Source organism: Labrus mixtus, unplaced genomic scaffold (genome assembly GCF_963584025.1).
Source record: "Labrus mixtus unplaced genomic scaffold, fLabMix1.1 SCAFFOLD_168, whole genome shotgun sequence".
Taxonomy (NCBI): Eukaryota; Metazoa; Chordata; class Actinopteri; order Labriformes; family Labridae; genus Labrus; species Labrus mixtus.
Window position 1 is genome coordinate 15,001 of NW_026870191.1, and position 10,000 is coordinate 25,000.

Consider the following 10,000-nt stretch of genomic DNA (forward strand, 5'->3'; position numbering starts at 1 on the left):
TCGGCCTGGGGAGTGCTGAACACCGCTGTCAGCCTCCGGAAGACCAACTTTCAAAAAAGTTTCTAAGTGTCAAATTCGAAAAATCTTCTAAGTGCCACTGGAGGTCGAGAAGGACCGAGGAAAGGCACAGATGAGGCCGAAAGGGTGCTCCCTGTCGGCCTGGGGAGTGCTGAACACCGCTGTCAGCCTCTGGAAGACCAACTTTCAAAAAAGTTTCTAAGTGTCAAATTCGAAAAATCTTCTAAGTGCCACTGGAGGTCGAGAAGGACCGAGGAAAGGCACAGATGAGGCCGAAAGGGTGCTCCCTGTCGGCCTGGGGAGTGCTGAACACCGCTGTCAGCCTCTGGAAGACCAACTTTCAAAAAAGTTTCTAAGTGTCAAATTCGAAAAATCTTCTAAGTGCCACTGGAGGTCGAGAAGGACCGAGGAAAGGCACAGATGAGGCCGAAAGGGTGCTCCCTGTCGGCCTGGGGAGTGCTGAACACCGCTGTCAGCCTCTGGAAGACCAACTTTCAAAAAAGTTTCTAAGTGTCAAATTCGAAAAATCTTCTAAGTGCCACTGGAGGTCGAGAAGGACCGAGGAAAGGCACAGATGAGGCCGAAAGGGTGCTCCCTGTCGGCCTGGGGAGTGCTGAACACCGCTGTCAGCCTCTGGAGGATGAAAAGGACCGATAAAAGGCACACATGAGGCCGAAATGGGGAGCCCTGTCGGCCTGGGGAGTGCTGAACACCGCTGTCAGCCTAGGGACAGTGCAACACCGCCCTCTGGCGGACAAAACGGAGCGGTGCAATGGAGCTTGAAAAAGGGATGATGAGGCTGAAAGGCTGAGCCCTGACAGCCTGGGGAGTGATGCACACCGCTGTTACCCTCTGGAGGATGGAAAGGACCGAGGAAAGGCAAAGATGAGGCCGAAAGGGTGCTCCCTGTCGGCCTGGGGAGTGCTGAACACCGCTGTCAGCCTCCGGAAGACCAACTTTCAAAAAAGTTTCTAAGTGTCAAATTCGAAAAATCTTCTAAGTGCCACTGGAGGTCGAGAAGGACCGAGGAAAGGCACAGATGAGGCCGAAAGGGTGCTCCCTGTCGGCCTGGGGAGTGCTGAACACCGCTGTCAGCCTCTGGAAGACCAACTTTCAAAAAAGTTTCTAAGTGTCAAATTCGAAAAATCTTCTAAGTGCCACTGGAGGTCGAGAAGGACCGAGGAAAGGCACAGATGAGGCCGAAAGGGTGAGCCCTGTCGGCCTGGGGAGTGCTGAACACCGCTGTCAGCCTCTGGAAGACCAACTTTCAAAAAAGTTTCTAAGTGTCAAATTCGAAAAATCTTCTAAGTGCCACTGGAGGTCGAGAAGGACCGAGGAAAGGCACAGATGAGGCCGAAAGGGTGCTCCCTGTCGGCCTGGGGAGTGCTGAACACCGCTGTCAGCCTCTGGAAGACCAACTTTCAAAAAAGTTTCTAAGTGTCAAATTCGAAAAATCTTCTAAGTGCCACTGGAGGTCGAGAAGGACCGAGGAAAGGCACAGATGAGGCCGAAAGGGTGCTCCCTGTCGGCCTGGGGAGTGCTGAACACCGCTGTCAGCCTCTGGAGGATGAAAAGGACCGATAAAAGGCACACATGAGGCCGAAATGGGGAGCCCTGTCGGCCTGGGGAGTGCTGAACACCGCTGTCAGCCTAGGGACAGTGCAACACCGCCCTCTGGCGGACAAAACGGAGCGGTGCAATGGAGCTTGAAAAAGGGATGATGAGGCTGAAAGGCTGAGCCCTGACAGCCTGGGGAGTGATGCACACCGCTGTTACCCTCTGGAGGATGGAAAGGACCGAGGAAAGGCACAGATGAGGCCGAAAGGGTGCTCCCTGTCGGCCTGGGGAGTGCTGAACACCGCTGTCAGCCTCTGGAAGACCAACTTTCAAAAAAGTTTCTAAGTGTCAAATTCGAAAAATCTTCTAAGTGCCACTGGAGGTCGAGAAGGACCGAGGAAAGGCACAGATGAGGCCGAAAGGGTGCTCCCTGTCGGCCTGGGGAGTGCTGAACACCGCTGTCAGCCTCTGGAAGACCAACTTTCAAAAAAGTTTCTAAGTGTCAAATTCGAAAAATCTTCTAAGTGCCACTGGAGGTCGAGAAGGACCGAGGAAAGGCACAGATGAGGCCGAAATGGTGCTCCCTGTCGGCCTGGGGAGTGCTGAACACCGCTGTCAGCCTCTGGAGGATGAAAAGGACCGATAAAAGGCACACATGAGGCCGAAATGGGGAGCCCTGTCGGCCTGGGGAGTGCTGAACACCGCTGTCAGCCTAGGGACAGTGCAACACTGCCCTCTGGCGGACAAAACGGAGCGGTGCAATGGAGCGAGAAAAGGGGATGATGAGGCTGAAAGGCTGAGCCCTGACAGCCTGGGGAGTGATGCACACCGCTGTTACCCTCTGGAGGATGGAAAGGACCGATAAAAGGCAAAGATGAGGCCGAAAGGGTGAGCCCTGTCGGCCTGGGGAGTGCTGAACACCGCTGTCAGCCTCTGGAAGACCAACTTTCAAAAAAGTTTCTAAGTGTCAAATTCGAAAAATCTTCTAAGTGTCACTTTTCAAAAAAGTTTCTAAGTGTCACTTTCCGAAAAATTTTCTAAGTGTCACTTTCCGAAAAATTTTCTAAGTGTCACTTTCCAAAAAAATTTCTAAGTGTCACTTTTCGAAAAATTTTCTAAGTGTCACTTTTCGAAAAATTTTCTAAGTGTCACTTTCGAAAAAAGTTTCTAAGTGCCACTGGAGGTCGAGAAGGACCGAGGAAAGGCAAAGATAAGGCCGAAAGGGTGAACCCTCTCGGCCTGGAGACAGCTGGAGACCGCTGTCACCCTCTGGAAGTAAAGAGATATAGGGAACCTGGGGCATGAGATAAAATTTAGGGAACCTGGGGCGCGAGATAAAATTTAGGGAACCTGGGGCATGAGATAAAATTTAGGGAACCTGGGGCGCGAGATAAAATTTAGGGAACCTGGGGCATGAGATAAAATTTAGGGAACCTGGGGCTCGAGGTGAAAATTTAGGGAACCTGGGGCTCGAGGTGAAAACTTAGGGAACCTGGGGCTTGAGATAAAACTTAGGGAACCTGGGGCTTGAGATAAAACTTAGGGAACCTGGGGCTTGAGATAAAATTTAGGGAACCAGGGGCATGAGATACGATTTAGGGAACCAGGGGCATGAGATAAAATTTAGGGAACCAGGGGCATGAGATAAAATTTAGGGAACCTGGGGCTTGAGATAAAACTTAGGGAACCTGGGGCTTGAGATAAAATTTAGGGAACCAGGGGCATGAGATAAAATTTAGGGAACCAGGGGCGCGAGGTTTTGCGGACTGTGGCTATGTGTTGTTACCCAGGATGGGTGCTTAATAGTGGGCCCGCAGGATCGAGAGGTGCACGAGGTCCCTGGAGGACCCCCGGAGTGTGGGTGGGTGAAAGGAGAGGGGCCTGGGGGTTAGGGTTAGGCTCTGGGTGGGCTGGAGGAGTGTGAGAGAGGGCCTGGAGGGTTAGGGTTAGGCTCTGGGTGGGCTGGGGGAGTGTGAGAGAGGGCCTGGAGGGTTAGGGTTAGGCTCTGGGTGGGCTGGGGGAGTGTGAGAGAGGGCCTGGAGGGTTAGGGTTAGGCTCTGGGTGGGCTGGGGGAGTGTGAGAGAGGGCCTGGAGGGTTAGGGTTAGGCTCTGGGTGGGCTGGGGGAGTGTGAGAGAGGGCCTGGAGGGTTAGGGTTAGGCTCTGGGTGGGCTGGGGGAGTGTGAGAGAGGGCCTGGAGGGTTAGGGTTAGGCTCTGGGTGGGCTGGGGGAGTGTGAGAGAGGGCCTGGAGGGTTAGGGTTAGGCTCTGGGTGGGCTGGGGGAGTGTGAGAGAGGGCCTGGAGGGTTAGGGTTAGGCTCTGGGTGGGCTGGGGGAGTGTGAGAGAGGGCCTGGAGGGTTAGGGTTAGGCTCTGGGTGGGCTGGGGGAGTGTGAGAGAGGGCCTGGAGGGTTAGGGTTAGGCTCTGGGTGGGCTGGGGGAGTGTGAGAGAGGGCCTGGAGGGTTAGGGTTAGGCTCTGGGTGGGCTGGGGGAGTGTGAGAGAGGGCCTGGAGGGTTAGGGTTAGGCTCTGGGTGGGCTGGGGGAGTGTGAGAGAGGGCCTGGAGCTCTGCAGGAAGTGCTGGACAGCAAAGGTCAGGCTCTGGGAGCTCCTGGGTGGGCTGGAGAAGTGTTAGAGAGGGCCTGGAGCTCTGCAGGCAGTGCTGGAGGGCAAAGTTCAGGCTCTGGGTGACCCTGGGTGGGCTGGAGGAGTGAGCCAGAGGCCCTGGAGCTCTGCAGGCAGTGCTGAAGAGCAAAGGTCAGGCTCTGGGTGACTCTGGGTGGGCTGGATAAGTGTTAGAGAGGGCCTGGAGCTCTGCTGGCAGTGCTGGAGGGCAAAGGTCAGGCTCTGGGTTGGCTGGAGGAGTGTGAGAGAGGGCCTGGAGCTCTGCAGGCAGTGCTGGACAGCAAAGGTCAGGCTCTGGGTGACCCTGGGTGGGCTGGAGGAGTGTTAGAGAGGGCCTGGAGCTCTGCAGGAAGTGCTGGAGGGCAAAGGTCAGGCTCTGGGAGCTCCTGGGTGGGCTAGAGAAGTGTTAGAGAGGGCCTGGAGCTCTGCAGGAAGTGCTGGACAGCAAAGGTCAGTCTCTGGGTGGGCTGGAGGAGTGAGACAGAGGGCCTGGAGCTCTGCTGGCAGTGCTGGACAGAAAAGGTCAGGCTCTGGGAGCTCCTGGGTGGGCTGGAGAAGTGTCAGAGAGGCCCTGGAGCTCTGCAGGCAGTGCTGGAGGGCAAAGGTCAGGCTCTGGGTGACCCTGGGTCAGATGGAGGAGTGTTATAGAGGGCCTGGAGCTCTGCTGGGAGTGCTGGACAGCAAGTGTGGGGCTCCTGGGGGGCTCTGGGTGGGCTGGAGAAGTGTTAGAGAGGCCCTGGAGCTCTGCAGGCAGTGCTGGACAGCAAAGGTCAGTCTCTGGGTGACCCTGGGTGGGCTGGAGGAGTGTGAGAGAGGGCCTGGAGCTCTGCAGGCAGTGCTGGAGGGCAAAGGTCAGGCTCTGGGTGACCCTGGGTCAGATGGAGGAGTGTTATAGAGGGCCTGAAGCTCTGCAGGCAGTGCTGGACAGCAAGTATTGGGCTCCTGGGGGGCTCTGGGTGGGCTGGAGAAGTGTTAGAGAGGCCCTGGAGCTCTGCAGGCAGTGCTGGACAGCAAAGGTCAGGCTCTGGGAGCTCCTGGGTGGGCTGGAGAAGTGTCAGAGAGGCCCTGGAGCTCTGCAGGAAGTGCTGGACAGCAAAGGTCAGGCTCTGGGTGACCCTGGGTGGGCTGGAGGAGTGAGACAGAGGGCCTGGAGCTCTGCAGGCAGTGCTGGAGGGCAAAGGTCAGGCTCTGGGTGGGCTGGAGGAGTGAGACAGAGGGCCTGGAGCTCTGCTGGCAGTGCTGGAGGGCAAAGGTCAGGCTCTGGGTGGGCTGGAGGAGTGAGACAGAGGCCCTGGAGCTCTGCAGGAAGTGCTGAAGAGCAAAGGTCAGGCTCTGGGTGACCCTGGGTGGGCTGGAGAAGTGAGACAGAGGGCCTGGAGCTCTGCAGGAAGTGCTGGACAGCAAAGGTCAGGCTCTGGGTGACCCTGGGTCAGATGGAGAAGTGTTAGAGAGGCCCTGGAGCTCTGCTGGGAGTGCTGGACAGCAAAGGTCAGGCTCTGGGTGGACCTGGGTGGGCTGGAGGAGTGAGACAGAGGGCCTGGAGCTCTGCAGGAAGTGCTGGAGGGCAAAGGTCAGGCTCTGGGTGACCCTGGGTGGGCTGGAGGAGTGAGACAGAGGCCCTGGAGCTCTGCAGGCAGTGCTGGACAGCAAAGGTCAGGCTCTGGGTGACCCTGGGTGGGCTGGAGGAGTGAGACAGAGGGCCTGGAGCTCTGCAGGCAGTGCTGGAGGGCAAAGGTCAGGCTCTGGGTGGGCTGGAGGAGTGTGAGAGAGGGCCTGGAGCTCTGCAGGAAGTGCTGGACAGCAAAGGTCAGGCTCTGGGAGCTCCTGGGTCAGATGGAGAAGTGTTAGAGAGGGCCTGGAGCTCTGCAGGAAGTGCTGGAGGGCAAAGGTCAGGCTCTGGGTGACCCTGGGTGGGCTGGAGGAGTGAGACAGAGGCCCTGGAGCTCTGCAGGCAGTGCTGGAGGGCAAAGGTCAGGCTCTGGGTGACCCTGGGTCAGATGGAGGAGTGTTATAGAGGGCCTGGAGCTCTGCAGGCAGTGCTGAAGAGCAAAGGTCAGGCTCTGGGTGACCCTGGGTCAGATGGAGGAGTGTTATAGAGGCCCCGGAGCTCTGCAGGCAGTGCTGAAGAGCAAAGGTCAGGCTCTGGGTGACTCTGGGTGGGCTGGATAAGTGTGAGAGAGGGCCTGGAGCTCTGCAGGAAGTGCTGGAGAGCAAGTGTGGGGCTCCTGGGGGGCTCTGGGTGGGCTGGAGAAGTGTTAGAGAGGGCCTGGAGCTCTGCAGGCAGTGCTGGACAGCAAAGGTCAGGCTCTGGGAGCTCCTGGGTGGGCTGGAGAAGTGTCAGAGAGGCCCTGGAGCTCTGCAGGCAGTGCTGGACAGCAAAGGTCAGGCTCTGGGTGACCCTGGGTGGGCTGGAGGAGTGAGACAGAGGCCCTGGAGCTCTGCAGGCAGTGCTGAAGAGCAAAGGTCAGGCTCTGGGTGACCCTGGGTGGGCTGGAGAAGTGAGACAGAGGGCCTGGAGCTCTGCAGGAAGTGCTGGACAGCAAAGGTCAGGCTCTGGGTGACCCTGGGTCAGATGGAGAAGTGTCAGAGAGGCCCTGGAGCTCTGCTGGGAGTGCTGGACAGCAAGTAGGGGGTCTCTGGGAGCCCCTGGGTGGGCTGGAGAAGTGTTAGAGAGGCCCTGGAGCTCTGCAGGTAGTGCTGGACAGCAAGTGGGGGGCTCTGGGTGACCCTGGGTGGGCTGGAGAAGTGTTAGAGAGGCCCTGGAGCTCTTCAGGCAGTGCTGGACAGCAAGTGGGGGGCTCTGGGAGCCCCTGGGTGGGCTGGGAAAGTGTCAGAGAGGCCCTGGAGCTCTTCAGGCAGTGCTGGACAGCAAGTGGGGGGCTCTGGGAGCCCCTGGGTGGGCTGGGAAAGTGTCAGAGAGGCCCTGGAGCTCTTCAGGCAGTGCTGGACAGCAAGTGGGGGGCTCTGGGTGACCCTGGGTGGGCTGGAGAAGTGTTAGAGAGGCCCTGGAGCTCTTCAGGCAGTGCTGGACAGCAAGTGGGGGGCTCTAGGAGCCCCTGGGTGGGCTGGGAAAGTGTCAGAGAGGCCCTGGAGCTCTGCAGGCAGTGCTGGACAGCAAGTGGGGGGCTCTGGGAGCCCCTGGGTGGGCTGGGAAAGTGTCAGAGAGGCCCTGGAGCTCTGCAGGCAGTGCTGGACAGCAAGTGGGGGGCTCTGGGAGCCCCTGGGTGGGCTGGAGAAGTGTTAGAGAGGCCCTGGAGCTCTGCTGGGAGTGCTGGACAGCAAGTGGGGGTCTCTGGGAGCCCCTGGGTGGGCTGGGAAAGTGTCAGAGAGGCCCTGGAGCTCTGCAGGCAGTGCTGGACAGCAAGTGGGGGGCTCTGGGAGCCCCTGGGTGGGCTGGAGAAGTGTTAGAGAGGCCCTGGAGCTCTGCTGGGAGTGCTGGACATCAAGTAGGGGGTCTCTGGGAGCCCCTGGGTGGGCTGGAGAAGTGTTAAAGTGGCCCTGGAGCTCTTCAGGCAGTGCTGGACAGCAAGTGGGGGGCTCTGGGAGCCCCTGGGTGGGCTGGAGAAGTGTTAAAGTGGCCCTGGAGCTCTTCAGGCAGTGCTGGACAGCAAGTGGGGGGCTCTGGGAGCCCCTGGGTGGGCTGGGAAAGTGTCAGAGAGGCCCTGGAGCTCTGCAGGCAGTGCTGGACAGCAAGTGGGGGGCTCTGGGAGCCCCTGGGTGGGCTGGGAAAGTGTCAGAGAGGCCCTGGAGCTCTGCAGGCAGTGCTGGACAGCAAGTGGGGGGCTCTGGGAGCCCCTGGGTGGGCTGGGAAAGTGTCAGAGAGGCCCTGGAGCTCTTCAGGCAGTGCTGGACAGCAAGTGGGGGGCTCTGGGTGACCCTGGGTGGGCTGGAGAAGTGTTAGAGAGGCCCTGGAGCTCTTCAGGCAGTGCTGGACAGCAAGTGGGGGGCTCTGGGAGCCCCTGGGTGGGCTGGGAAAGTGTCAGAGAGGCCCTGGAGCTCTGCAGGCAGTGCTGGACAGCAAGTGGGGGGCTCTGGGAGCCCCTGGGTGGGCTGGAGAAGTGTTAAAGTGGCCCTGGAGCTCTTCAGGCAGCGCTGGACAGCAAGTGGGGGGCTCTGGGAGCCCCTGGGTGGGCTGGAGGAGTGAGACAGAGGCCCTGGAGCTCTTCAGGTAGTGCTGGACAGCAAGTGGGGGGCTCTGGGAGCCCATGGGTGGGCTGGAGGAGTGAGACAGAGGGCCTGGGGCTCTGCAGGAAGGCTGGGAGTGCTGGCTAGCAAGTGTCAGCCTGCAGGAGCACCATGAGCGGATACAGATGTGTGAGAGACAGCCTGGGGCTCTTCGGGACAGCTGGGAGTGCTGGCTAGCCAGTGTCCGCCTGCAGGAGCACCATGAGCGGATACAGATGTGTGAGAGACAGCCTGGGGCTCTTCGGGAGTGCTGGCTAGCCAGTGTCCGCCTGCAGGAGCACCATGAGCGGATACAGATGTGTGAGAGACAGCCTGGGGCTCTTCGGGAGTGCTGGCTAGCCAGTGTCCGCCTTCAGGAGCACCATGAGCGGATACAGATGTGTGAGAGACAGCCTGGGGCTCTTCGGGAGTGCTGGCTAGCCAGTGTCCGCCTTCAGGAGCACCATGAGCGGATACAGATGTGTGAGAGACAGCCTGGGGCTCTTCGGGACGGCTGGCTAGCAAGTGTCCGCCTTCAGGAGCACCATGAGCGGATACAGATGTGTGAGAGACAGCCTGGGGCTCTTCGGGACGGCTGGCTAGCAAGTGTCCGCCTATTGGAGCACCCAGAGCGGATACAGATGTGTGAGAGACAGCCTGGGGCTCTTCGGGACGGCTGGGAGTGCTGGCTAGCAAGTGTCCGCCTATTGGAGCACCCAGAGCGGATACAGATGTGTGGCAGACAGCCTGGGGCTCTGCAGGGAGCTCTGGCTAGCAAGTGTCCGCCTATTGGAGCACCCAGAGCGGATACAGATGTGTGAGAGACAGCCTGGGGCTCTTCGGGACAGCTGGGAGTGCTGGCTAGCAAGTGTCCGCCTATTGGAGCACCCAGAGCGGATACAGATGTGTGAGAGACAGCCTGGGGCTCTTCGGGAGCTCTGGCTAGCAAGTGTCCGCCTATTGGAGCACCCAGAGCGGATACAGATGTGTGAGAGACAGCCTGGGGCTCTTCGGGACGGCTGGGAGTGCTGGCTAGCAAGTGTCCGCCTATTGGAGCACCCAGAGCGGATACAGATGTGTGGCAGGCAGCCTGGAGCTCTGCAGGGAGCTCTGGCTAGCAAGTGTCCGCCTATTGGAGCACCCAGAGCGGATACAGATGTGTGAGAGACAGCCTGGGGCTCTTCGGGACGGCTGGGAGTGCTGGCTAGCAAGTGTCCGCCTATTGGAGCACCCAGAGCGGATACAGATGTGTGGCAGGCAGCCTGGAGCTCTGCAGGGAGCTCTGGCTAGCAAGTGTCCGCCTATTGGAGCACCCAGAGCGGATACAGATGTGTGGCAGGCAGCCTGGAGCTCTTCGGGAAGGTCTTGACACTTAGAAGAATTTCGGTGGAAAAAAAAAAAAAAAAAAAAAAAAATATCCCTAAGACACTATATATTATTACACTATAGGTCGCTTGCAGAACCCCCCTAAACCGTGTCGCACGGGAGAAGGGACGGCTGAGTCCTCCTCAGCTCTCCCTTCTATAGCGATTTCCTGCCCCTGGTTCCCTAGAAATTTCTAGGGAACCAGGGGCAGGAAACTCGAAATTCTTCTAAGTGTCGAACGGGAGAAGGGACGAAGCTGAGACCTTCTCAGCTAA

At 58.8% G+C, this 10,000-nt stretch overlaps 1 long non-coding RNA gene across 1 annotated transcript in view; it reads left to right on the top strand.

The window, feature by feature from the left end:
- The first annotated feature begins 2,289 nt into the window (after positions 1–2,289).
- Positions 2,290–10,000, top strand: part of LOC132965670 (uncharacterized) — a 20,793-nt gene continuing 13,082 nt past the window's right edge. The window contains exon 1 of the long non-coding RNA XR_009670120.1: positions 2,290–2,850. This is a non-coding gene — a long non-coding RNA (uncharacterized LOC132965670). The remainder of the gene's footprint in view (positions 2,851–10,000) is intronic.